The sequence below is a fragment of the Haemorhous mexicanus genome, chromosome 15, assembly GCF_027477595.1.
Source record: "Haemorhous mexicanus isolate bHaeMex1 chromosome 15, bHaeMex1.pri, whole genome shotgun sequence".
In the NCBI taxonomy this organism is placed as follows: domain Eukaryota; kingdom Metazoa; phylum Chordata; class Aves; order Passeriformes; family Fringillidae; genus Haemorhous; species Haemorhous mexicanus.
Genome location: NC_082355.1, coordinates 3,773,228 through 3,786,164, shown reverse-complemented (window position 1 = coordinate 3,786,164; position 12,937 = coordinate 3,773,228).

The window sequence follows — 12,937 nt, the reverse complement described above, 5'->3', positions numbered from 1 at the left end:
ATCCTTGGCTTATTAAAAAAAAAAAAAGCAGTTTAAAATACTCACTTGTCACAAGACAGCTAAAAACTTGTCATGCAAGTCTCTATTACTGCAGGAAGTACTCAAGGTAAAAAACAAAAACACAAACAACCAAAGAGAGAAACAAACAAAATGTACAAAGAAAACTACAGCAAAGCTTTCATTTTTCTTTCTTTTTTTTTTTAACAAAAACTCCTTCTCTTCCTCGTGTGTTTTGGAAAGCAACTTGCTGAACCTCTCAAAGCCAGGAAAGGTCCCATCAGCAAGGGTGAGGAACTCATCAAATCTGCATTTTTATTCTACTTCTGGACTATCAAACTCCCAAATTAGGCATATTCCCAGCAACACACTGTGACAAATGTATCACCCACACCTCAGCTCAGCCCAGAAGCAGGCGGCTGCCCTGAGAAAACTGTGCCAGACCCCATAAAAACCAAAAAAAAAAAAAAAAAAAAGGAAAAAAAACGCCAAGAGGAAAATGTAATTTTGCAGCTGGGAATCTTGACTGTCTCCCAAAGTAGCATTAATCCACCTCACCTTCCTAAGCTTCACCAGGAAATAGCTGCAAGGAAGGGGTGGAGGAGGAAAGAACCACTTATGAAGCATCAGCTGCAGTCTAATTAGAGCTATTAGCAAGCTCTTAGTGGTGTTTATTAGCCCTCACCCAGCGTTGCTGAATGAAGCAATCCTGACATCAGCCTCCTGGCTTGGAGAGCCACGCTGCAACCCCAGCTCCAGGGAGAGAAGGGTCCAGAAAGGCCAAGCTGGTTTCAATCACAGCTGCAGCTCAGAGCTTGTTTAGATCACATAGAAACCAAGGTCCCAGATAAGGGGAACTCACCCTGCTTAGGGCAGGAATGAGATGGCCCAGTCAGATGGGTTCCATCATGATATCTCTCTGAGCTAGAGGTTTCCTGCTCTGATTTATAGCTTCTGAGTCATTTTGAGTTGACAGCATCATTCTGCCTTTGCTCTTCAGAGAGCCAGGATTGCCAGCCACCGCCCCGGGGATGGGGACAAGATGCTCTCAGAAGACAAAGCACAAGCCCTAAGCCCAGCTCAGGACAAGCTGGCCATGAGTTGGACAGGATTAAAATAAGATTTACATCTTCAGTTGTGCCAAACATTCATCACTGGCTGCTGTTGGACGTCCTCAGCCTGCAAACAGTTTGTCTGACACGAGGTGTTTCTTAAACATGTCATGCCTTTCAAAGGACATGCAGCCAAAAGCTGCATGCCTCAAGCAGGGCTAATCTCCCTGGAGTCTCTTACAGTAGCATATTTCAAGGCTGTTTATCATACAGAAGGGACATTTAAAAATATACAAAAGTATGTTATAAATCTCAACCTTTTCCTGGGAGGGAGCAGGAGGAAGAAACCAGCAATCACTCAGTGTTGAAGAAATTTATATGGAGGTATCTTAGCTCTGGGCTTACCACAGCTAGCAATCATTGCTTCAGCAGGGCCAAAAACACATAATCAGAGCACCACAATAAATGAAAGCACTTGGGAAACTCAAAACATACTTAAGGGAACACTGAACTCTCATATATCTTTCTCAAGCACATGTATAGTCAGGTAAAATCTTCCAAATTCCTGTGATGGAAAAGCTGCCTTGTTTCTGTGGTGTAGCTAGCACAGTTCACAGTCTTTACAACTATTTCCTTTACAGATAAGCAGGTTTCTACCACCTCAGCAGATGGGTCAGTCAGAAGTGCTGCTGAAGGAGGAAACCAAACAGAAAGTCTGAACTCCTGGGGCTGAGTGCCAGATCAGTACCTGAAAAACTGAGCTGTCTTCCCTGACTCATGCCCAGGGTGTGTGACAACCAACTGCTGTGGTCACAAGGTTTTGAAAGACAAACATGCATCTTTCCAGGGTTGTGGCCACAAAGAATTGCTCCTACAATGCTTTTCAGGACAGTGTTGATGGAAGCTGCCTCTGGAACGTGGCTGATGTGGCCACCAGCTCTGCAGGGTGTTGCCAAGCCATGCCTCGGCCACCCAGCCCCACAAAACCTGCAGCATTACCAGCACAACCTCCCCTCTTGATGAGCAAACACAAAGGTGCTGCTGCTATCACAGCCACCTACAAGCAGCTGCTGCAGGGGTTCTTTTGGAAGAGAAAATGTGGTGAAAAGAAACTCTCATTTCATCTGTGCTACGTCTCAAACTCATGGCTTCCAAAAAACAGTCGTGTTCAGCAGAGAAATTCTGCCACCATGCTTTGCTCTCACTGTCAGCATTTCCCTGCAGACCCTCCAGCCTCACAGGTGTCACACACGAGGCCATGGTGCTGGAAGGTGGATCTTGGCAGCCCTACCAAGTCAGCCTCAAACTCACGGGAGGGAGAAGCAGCTACCATGCTCCTGATCCATGGCCCTTCTGCTGATCCCCCTGAGCGTGTTGGAGGGGAGATGCCACATTCCCCTTTCCAGAACCAAGCATCACTGAGATGCTGGGGAGGGTGAGCCTCCAGGATGGAAAGCAAGGTATCCAGGAGGAAAATTTGATCTCCCACCACCTTGGGTATCAGACTACATCATCCCATCCAGCTCTGGCACTGCAGCTCTCTGCTGCTGCCTCTGCAGCCCTGTGTCAACACCCTGCCCTGCAAGGAAGCACTGCTCAGTCTCAGGGATGCCTGCAGGTAAAGATGTGAAATGTGAGTAAAGAAAGCAGCTTGTGCAGAAAAGTAATGACCCCTTTGGGATCTCCCCAGTTTATACACAATTACATCAAGCAGCTAAAATGAACGAGTGCTGGGCAGAGAAGGGAGGCAGATAATCCACGGGTGTAAAGCCCTGCAGCTCCCAGGAGCAGTAAACGATGTAAAGCAGAGCTGACATTTGAGGATGCATATGATCCTCCAGTTTATGTGTGTCAGGACATCTGCTGCTGTGACCCCACACAGCTGAAACCTCCCCTGTCTTCACCTATGGCTGAGTGCAGCACAGAGTAACTCCCTGAGCCGAGCCACACGCAGGGGATTCCACTCCTTCATGCCAATTTATAGCCAGTTCAGGATTTCAGCAACTATTATTTATCACCAGGGCTCCCTGCTAGCCGTCACCACATTGGTGAGAAGTTATTCCAAATGAGTTTCCAAATTAGCAGCTCTGAATTAGTTTCTTTTATGTTGGTTTCAGTTTATGAGAGATGTCAGAAAATCACAGGATCCCACTCAGGGTAAATTACCTGGGGATTTTATGCATGATTGTTCTGCTAACTGCAAAGGCAGCAAGCTCTGCATGCTGCTCACAGTGCCTAAAGCACCAGGGAGGATGAGCCCAACTGCTTCCAAAGGATGATCAGGCTGGAATGGTGCTTAAAACACCTTGGAAGGAGGGATGAGGCTTCCCCGTGCAGATTAGAGCATGCCCAGGCCACATACCCCTCTCCCACATCCTAAAATATAATTCCCCTCTCCCTGAATTTATCATTACTGAATGAGAGAGGAAACAAGGATGTGGTCTCTTTCTGCCTGATTTTATTCCCTGAGACAAGAAAGCAAACTGGGGCTTGTTTTGTTTAGAAGTGAAGAAATAGCAGGTCTTGACTCCACAGATTTCTGGCAACACTTACGCCTTGGAAAAACAGTTGTGTTGGCAAGAAAGTGAAAGACTCCTGTCTGCTGGAGCAGCCTTTGGCCTCTGTGGATGTGTTTCCTGATCCCAGACAGATGGAGCATGCCTCTTACCCTGCTGCACTCCGATGATTTCTGCTCCAGGATCCTTGTGCCAAGTCAGAGCAGCCCTGGTGATGGGGCAGGAGTCAAAGGCACCGGTTCCCACGAAGGGGGCTGGGAACAGGAGCTGATGCACAGGAGCAGAGTCAAAGATGTCAAGGAATGTCACTTCTCCTTGCAGAGGTGGGAAACAGAAGGTCCAGGAGGACCAGCTTCTCCATCACATCCGTGGCCCCAGTAAAAGGATTCTCAGGGTGCAGCTTGGTCCCATGCACCAGCCCGAGGCTGTTTTTAAGCTGGAGTCTGAAGGACAAGGGCTGTGTGCTGAGCTGAGAGACAAGGCAGAGACACAGGGCAGAAAGACAGGTGATACAGGCCAAAATAAAATTGTCCCTGGCCATGCCCAAAGCTGTAGAAGGACTTCAGCACACGGGAGGAAAGAGGGAACTCTCCTTGCAGAGTTTTCTGGCTGGAATCCAGTTTATCCCATGCAGAACTCTCCTTTGGAGTGAGGATGGATTTAGCCTCCAAAACAGGAATGACAGAACTGGAGGAGCTCTGCAGTCCTGCTTCTCTCCAGGGCACCAGGGACAGGAGGGAATTTAACAAACTGTGTAGGCTGGCCTTTCCAAAACCATGGTGGTGTTTGGACAAGGGCTTTGGCCTTTCTATTCCCCTCTCTTTTTTTTTTCCTCTTTCCTCTCTTTCCTTTTCTTCTTGTTTTGTGGGGGTTTTTTTGGTTGGTTTTTTTTTTTTTTTTAAGGCATGTGGCCAGATTAAAAAAAACAGTTCTGTCCAGCTGCCTTCAGCTTTGTGTTACCAATCCTTCCCTAATGATTCTTCTGGGAACCACAAACCCCAAATCCTACACAACTCTCATGCTCTCTTTCTGCCCTGCAAGATGGACACAGATGATTTTCACTCGGAAAATGCTTGGAACTGAAGCAGCACAAAAAAGGGAAAGTGAAGTTTCTTTCCAGATCCCCCCAGGTTCAATGTTAGGTCAGTGAAAAGCTTGTGGAGGGACCAAGAGAAGAACAACTGCCAAACTGCAGCTCTGAACATCACTCAGGACATGGTGGTGCCCTCAGAAATAGAAGACTCTGGATAAAAATAAACCACTGGGACCATTTCTCATCTTAATCCTCAGGAGCAAGGACTTTCCAATATTGTAGACCCTCTTCCACCTCTGTGTAGGTGCTAGGCCCCTCAGTCCCAGCTGGCTCCCTCCTGCTGCTGGCTGCCCTCCCGATGGACTCTGCCATGTATCCCTGTCTAAGTATAAAACCAGCTGGGTGGTGAGTCTGGGGACTGGTACACAGAGATGGCTTGAAGTCTCCTTCAGTGGTTTTGCACCTTTGATCTCTAGAATGTGTATTTCAAGGCCAGACAGGGCTCTTGTGCTGGCCAAGGAAATAACTACTTAAAAGGACAGAGAGAGAGCTGGCAAGGGATGGGGCAAAGGATTGTGCTGCAAAGGAAAAAGGCAGCCTACCCCTATGTCTTGAAATGCCCAAGACATAGTGAGAATTGGCAAAGGTCAGGCTGAATTGGCTCTTGCAGAGGATGACAAGAAAAATAACAAGAGAAGGTTTAGCTGTATAGATCAGAGTAAAAAAGGAGGGGGGAAATGGAGCTGATGTACAAAGGATGGAGTATAGATTAAAGTTAGTCCAAGTGTGCTCCAAAAATGCATCCTCTATGTAACATTGTGGCATTGTGCAGATGACACGAAAATAGCAGGAGTGAGGAGATGGACATGGAAATGTCACATCCCTCCAGATGGACTCGGAGGACAGCGAGTTCACACCATGGGTACAGCTGGTTCCTATCCCCCAGCACTGAACACCTGGCACTGAAACCTGCCATGGAAACATCCACCAAGCTTGGAGAAAGGTGAGCAGAAAACACAGCACCTCAGCTAAGGAAAGGGGGAAATGCCACTCTCCCAACTACAGCCTGTTAAGGTGCTCCATGCCACATGCCAGGCACAGAGCAAAGTCCAAGGGAGGAAGGATTTGGAGCTACCAGACTGTTTTCCATTGCTCCAAGGGTGCCAGCAAGCCTGATAAGATATAAGTGATAAGATATAGATATATTCCTCCACAAATGAGAGAAATGGAGATCTAATCTACCTCACCTGCAGCAAAGTGTTTGCTGGGGCACCTTGGCCCTTGGTCCTGACAGCGCGGGGGGAACGGGGACCTGTCCATGGCCTTGGTGGCAGCTCAGCTCAGCTCCTGGGCTGGCAGGGCTATGGCCTCTGGGGCAAGCCTGGGACAGATTTTTATGGATGACCTTGCCCCAGACCAGGAGTGGGATCCCAGCCCTCATGGGTGTGAAATGTCCCAGGTAAATGGAGGTTCAGAACCAGGAGTCTTGGAGCATCACTGTGGCTTCACAACTTGTGACCAGTTTCAGTTCCAGCCAAAAAAACTTATTCCCTTCAGCTCCTGCCTGGCTGTGGCACACATGTGAGGACTAATTCTCCTGCCCATGACTGAAGCACTGGTGTTACCATCTGATTTCCAGACATTTTTAGGAAAACGTGCAGCTCTGCCGAGCAGAGAGCGGAGCCTGCGCCGTGCCTAATCAGCGATGCTAATCTACTGTTGCCACGCAGAGCCTGCACAAGGCAGCTCCCAGCCTCCTGCTGCAGAGCCCAGCAGCACTGCTTTGTTTATTTGCAGCGATTTACCTCCGGATTTATCACCCTCTTTCCAAGAAGTTGGCATCCCCCAGCAGGAATTGCCCCCCTGCACTTCCCGGTGCCTCTGCAGGCTTTGGAGATGGATGGGAAGCGGGCTGGATCCAGGAGGGCCGCAGGGGAGTGCTGCAACAACCACGGCTCTAACTCAATTTCTACCCATTTTCTGCTTTGCCTTCACTTCATTATAGATTATTATTTTCTAAACTGAGGCAGAGTCGATTCTGCTTCCAGCTGAATTGCCCACAGGCTGGCTCCTCTCCTCCATCCAGCTGATACAATCCTTATAGCCAGTTCCTTCTCGACGGACCGGCAGCCTTCAGGGAGCAATGTCTCATTTGGGGAGAGTCCTTCATCTTTTAAGGAAAACAGCATTCAATTTCCAGTTGTTACTGGCTGTTTCATGCAGCTTTTCCACTGGATAAGAAACAGCATCCATGTACAAACTTCAAAGACAGTAAATCCCAGCTTGAATTGGGGTAAAAAGTTGGGAATCTCAATGTATTTTGCCGACAAGGTGTCCAGAGCAATGATAGAAAGGGTCATCTCCCATTTCCTGCTTTTTTTACAGCCCTACCTATTTGTTATGCTGCAGATGAGCACTTATGTCTAAATAAGTTGTTTCAAAGCAAAAACTGAACCACTCTCCTTTGAGAAGTGTCAATGCAAGACTTCACAAAGATTTCTAAACATAGATACTTCAAAAGAACAAGTGCAATGAGGAGACTGGTCAAAACGTATCCTCCTTGGCACAGACTGGCAGCTTTGAAGAATTCATGTTTTCTGATGGAAAGATGCTAAATGGAAAATATTCTCTGTTCCCTGGGCAGGCTCCTGTGCTGCAGCAGCCCCAGCCCACCCACACGGGGTGATCCCATCCCAGCACAGAGCTGAGAGGCCACTGGCTGTGGGAGGACAGCCTGACAGCCTTTCCCAGGCCCATCGTGGCTCTCTTCCATTTTCTTCACTACCTGCCTTGCAGTTTGGGGTCCTGCTGTGGGGTACACACAGCTTGGGACAAGGGCAGTGCAGGATTCTCCAGGATTCTCTAGGACTTGGCTTGACCACCTGGCCAGGAGCCCCTGAAATTCCCCTGTCCCTTGTCCCATCCCCTCTCTAACCTAAATTAAATGGGTCTTCCCACCCTCCTGCAAGGCTGCAAAGGTCACTTTGGATTCCCTCAAACCCCATTCTCTGCCTGCCCTCAGATGTCCCACACTGCACACATGGGAGCCCTGGGCAGGGAATTGGCCCCTGGGCAGAAATCAGTGGTGGAGACATTCCTGCCTTTCCTCAGCAAGTCCAGCTAAATCCCACTAAAACATTTCTGAGCATATTTGTCATGATTTGAGCAGTTCTAGAGCACGCCCTGCACACTCCAGCCGGGTTTTAGGGGGAGTGTGCTCTTCTGAGAGAGCTGTTTCCTATTTTTGTCAGCACATTGAACACAGCCTCTAAATTAAAATCTTCTATTTCCAGACTATTTTGATCAACGCTACTTCCTTCAGTTTAAAAGATACAATAAGAATAGATGAGCTCTTACAAATTAAAAGCCTCTCTTGCTTAACAAATTGTCTCTTTGTAATAATTAATTATCTGGAGAGAGATTCCTGCCCTACGCTTTTGGCCTCCTTCCAGGCTGTGTAAGGGGTGAAAAAAAAAGAGTTTCGTGTTTTTTGCCTCACAATGCTGGCTCTCACACTTCCTGCACAAGGCAGGACCAGTCCAGAGGTGAGCCCATCCTGGGCACAGCGTGGCTGTCACCAAGTGCCTGTCACAAGCCTCAGCTTGTGTTTTGCAGGGGAAGTCTCCAGGTACATTTCACTGCCTGCTTTAATTTCTTTCTTTTTTTTTTTTTTTTTTTTTTTTTTTTTTTTTTTTTTTTTGATAGGTGATCATTATTAGACAGCAGATCTGTTGCTCTGGGCAGCTACAGCCACTCCCACATTGATGGTCCCTTGAAGCTCATGGTACAGGGGGTTGTGGAGATGGGAGATGTGAAAGCACTGCAAAGACATGGGGGTGGCTGCTGCTAGCCATGCCTCTTGCCAGGTGCTCCAACCCCTGACTTCAGGACTTTGTCCAGCCTACACTTCCTTAGGAAATTCCTTCTAGTGCATGACTATCCTCTTGATGAGTAAGTCTAAAATAATCTTAGATTTTGCACTTTAAGCCCCGGACTGCTACTCAGTAGGTAGTAGTACCGGGGTACCGGGGCTCCAACTCATTTCCCTGTGGTGAAACTGGAAATATGAGCAGGTTATGACACCTGCTCTGTCAAAATCCCATCAGTCTTTTCTCAGGGGACCTGTTCTGCAGGCTGCCACCACCACCCTCAGAGCTTTTTAGCCTCCATCAAGAGGATGGGCAGTGTTGGCTTTGCTCACCCTGGTAGATGCTCCAGGTCCCTGGGAGACAGGGGGGAGGCTGGTGCCAGCTGGAATCCAGGCTGGGACTGTGAGAATTCCCACCTGCAGCAGAGGACATTCACACAGTGGTTCAGGGCAGAGAGATCTTCTGCTTTAACCCAGTCCTAGCTGACTTGCAGCTGCAGCACCACTGCCCCAGGGATCAGCATGCCACAGCACAGCCCCAGTATTGACAGAGGGACCAGCAGTGGGACAGGAGATGGAGGTGGCACAGACAAACACCTTGCTGGTGCTGTGCAGTGTCCAGCTCCTCATCTCACCTGCAGCACCCCAGCCCTGCTGTGGCTTTCTGGTCTCTCTGCAGCCTCGGTCCTGGCAGGGCTCCCCTGTGCCCTGCCTGCTGGTGCTGGCAGCTCAGCAGGGGCACAGCAGGGTCCCTGCACTGGGTGGCAGCTGGTGGCCAGCAGCCTGCCTGGGCAATGCCTGCAGCCAGCTCCTTGCCCATGCCCGTGCTCCTTGCCAGCCCCACGGGAGAGCGTTTTGCTAATCCTTCCATCCCTGCCCCGTGCCCAGCAGCACAGCCTCCTGCCAGCTTTGCAGGGAAAGGCTTTGGAAGCACCTGGGGCTCCAGCAAGGAATCCTTCCCTGTGAAGTGGCCAGGGCAGGAGCCACCTTTCAGCCCTGATGGCTCCTAAGTCACCCAAACAGCCTCAGACCAGGCCCTTATGTACACAGAGCAGATTTAACTCTTCCCAGGCTAGAGCCAAACAGCTCATTCCCTCAGAAATTGGCTGATCTTCCTGACAGAGGGCCAGGAATGCTGGGAGGGGTCTGAGCAGGGTAACATGTAGAGCATTCCACTGTCCCACCCTGCTCCTAGACAGCTCAGCCTCCTCCACACACACAGAGCAACAGGTCTGCACAACCCCAAAAAATCACCCAAAATTTATTGCCCAGGCCACAACCTCAGTGGTGTTTGGAGGAGGATTAAATATTTATCTGGAAAACAAGGATGCACACAATTGAATTCAGCAGGATTAGTGATAAAACCCACAAAGATCCACTCATGGGAGCCAGAGCCAGTTGCTCCCTTCCAAGGAAAGCTCTGTGCACCAGGGGTGGGTCACCTCCTGCTCCCCTCACAGCCTTGTGGTTTGGAGGGAATGACTGCCACCTCCTCCCACAGAGCTCAGCTGATCCTTTTCTCTTTAGAGTGCACCAGAGAGATGAAAACCCTGGTGCTGGTGTCCACAAATTGCTCCTCCCTGGAATGTTTTAATCTAGGAACAGTTCTGTTTCTCCCCTGTGAGAAGAGGACCCTCCTTGACACTGGACACACTGGAAAACGTGAGCCCTCACCTCCCTGAAGGAGCTCTGTAGTAGTGTGGAGCCAGCAGCACTCTCTAGTACTCATTAGAGCCTGGAGAGCTTTGTGTAACACAAACAGACCGACAACCTGGAAATAAACCTCTAACATCCTCTCTCTGCACACAGAGAAGCTTAATATATATGTCACAGGCTGTGTCTATAGTCTGACACTATATCACAGCAGATGGGATCCTGCTAAGCATCCTTGGGATCAGCATTGCAGAAAACAAAAGGGTGGGAAAGGCCCCAGCACCCTCTTCTTTTCCATTACACACATCTCCGTGCAGGAAAGGTGCCTTTGGACTGAGGTATTCCTGGAATAGCCAGGATTAATGGCATGCCAGAAATGCAAACGCAAGCAGGATGTTGCACTGGAGCTCAGCCACCTCAGCAAGGGTCTCCCACCACCCTGGGGAGCTGCCCAGTCTGCAGGCAGGAGCAATTCCTTGCACAGCCCCAGATGTTTAACATGTCCTTTCCCTGAAATATTTATTTCCCACAGTGGCTTACACAGTCCCTGCCAGGGAATATCAGAGATTTCTCTCATATCCTTTTGTCCAGGGTAGGATTTAACTGGGAATTATTTGTTTAAAAAGGAGAAAAGTTTATTAGCACATCGAGGAGTTCTCTGTCCTTTATTTGTGTCTTGTATATAATCTACTGGAAATCAAAGTATTCAGATGATTTGAGTCAGTTACTGGCCTCTGCCTGCTAGCCAGGAAGTTCAGCAGCCTGTGCTGGCGTCAGTACCTTTCCATGGCTTTTTACTTTTGATTTTTCCAGAGGAAACAACTCAGCACAAGTCTATTTCCTAATTCACAATCTTCTACCAGAGTCCACACAAATGTCTCTAAACCCCAAGGGGACACATCACCACCTCCTCTCAGCCTGCACTGCCTAAGGAGCTGCTCTGCATCCAGATGCTTTGTTTTCTACAGATTTTCTACCCCTCTTTCCCCTCCTCCTTTGCCTTTTCCCAACTCAGCTCATGCTGGGGAGAGCAGCACAGAGCTGCACCTCTGAGCCCTTCTCGGAGCTGAGGTGCCTCATGTATTTCCCAAGTTGGCTGCTACCTTCCAGGCATATCTTCACCATCTGAGGCTTTTCAGAGCTCTTGTCTTTGCCAAATCTCACATTCCTGGAGTTCCAAGCTTTCCCTGATTTCTCTTGCACTTTCCCGTCTCCCAGCATTGTAGCCTTTAATAACTGCTTCTTACCCACATGTACACTCACAATGTCAGAGACCTCTTGCCATTTCCTGACTCATTACTCACTCCTTGGCTCTGCAGAGCCCCCTCAGGGAATGCTGCAGTTTCTGAGTGTCCCTGGTTGCTCCCTGCCCTGTGCAGCCCCGCCAGCCTGGTGGAGGTGGCCCTGTGGCCGGTCAGCCATCAGGTCTGAAGAGTTTCCAGTGCCTCCTTCCTTTTCAGAGCATGCCAACAATGATGTTTTCCAGCCACAGGCTCTGCAGGTATCACATCTGCCACTTCCCAGGGTGCAGAGGCACAGAGCACAGCAGTCCATGCCTCCAGGAATGCCCCTGCACTCTTTCAGCTCGAGATCCAGCCGCTTTCCCACACTCCTAGCACAATCCACTCAGGCTGCATCCTTTCCAGCAAACTCACATGGAGGGTATGCCCCCATACAGCCCCACAGAGGCTGCACAGCCTTTGCACAGGGTCAGGGTTTGAGGCTCTCCTGTGCTCAAGGCTTTGCAGAAGTGGTGGGTTTCCCTGTGACCCAGATGCCCCTGCATATCTAAAGCTGCTCCACCACTGCATCCCAAAATGCACCCTCAAATTCCTCCAGAGGCTTTGGGAAGATGGAACATGCTGAACTCAGAGCCTGCCCCATGGACAGCAGGGGCCTTTTGTTGAGAAGGATTAGTGCAAGGGGGCTGGAGAGGGAATCCTGCCCCAATAAGCAGAGAGCTTTGTCCATCCATGGCACTTCCCACCCTGAGACTTCCTGATGAAGGATCCCTCGTAGAGCAGAGCCAAGCGAGGGGCCCCGTAAAAAATCAGCACCCCAGAGACTTCGGCTGACACAGACATTCCTGAGCAGATTTAAATCTTGTTTGTGAGGAGGGATCCCTCCACATCCACACTCTGCACACCCCAGCCACTGGAGAAGCATCTGGCAGCCAGTCCATGGCTCAGCTACCCCAGACACATTACAGGGCTGCTGATCAGCAGGAAAACTCTCTGGTTCCAGCAGATCATAAGCTTATTAAAGATAGATTTGTGCTTTGGTCTGCAGAGATAAACAGATCAAAGGCATTTTGGTCTGTGTGCCAGTGCCGCTGGTATCCCTGTTTGGCTGGGAGAGGGAGGCTGGGATGTGCTCTCCATTCCCAGTGCAGGGCATTGGGGAGCTCAGCCCGGTGGGGGGAGCAGCAGGGAGTGTGCCCAGGGCCACATCCAGACTGTAATAAGCCCATTCCTGGCTATTTGCATGGGGAACTTGGAAGCAGCTGGTGGGAACTGAAGCACCTCCCTCACAGGACTCCCTCGGCTGCTCTCCCCAGCCCTGCAGAGCCAGGGGGTGGCCAAGCTTCGCTGGAGTTCTGCTGCCAGCCCGGGATCGTCTCTGCTCAGGAGGAACAGCTAAAAGGGGAAACAGCTCCTCACACAGCTGGCCCAGCAGCTGATATTTGCATAGTGCTTTGAGACCCGCAGATTAAAGATTTGAGAGACATGAAAGGCTGTCACTGCCTGTTTGTCATTCTGTGGTTCCTCCCTGCTAATGCACGCAAAGGAGGCAACTTTCAGGGGAGGTGAGTGCAGCT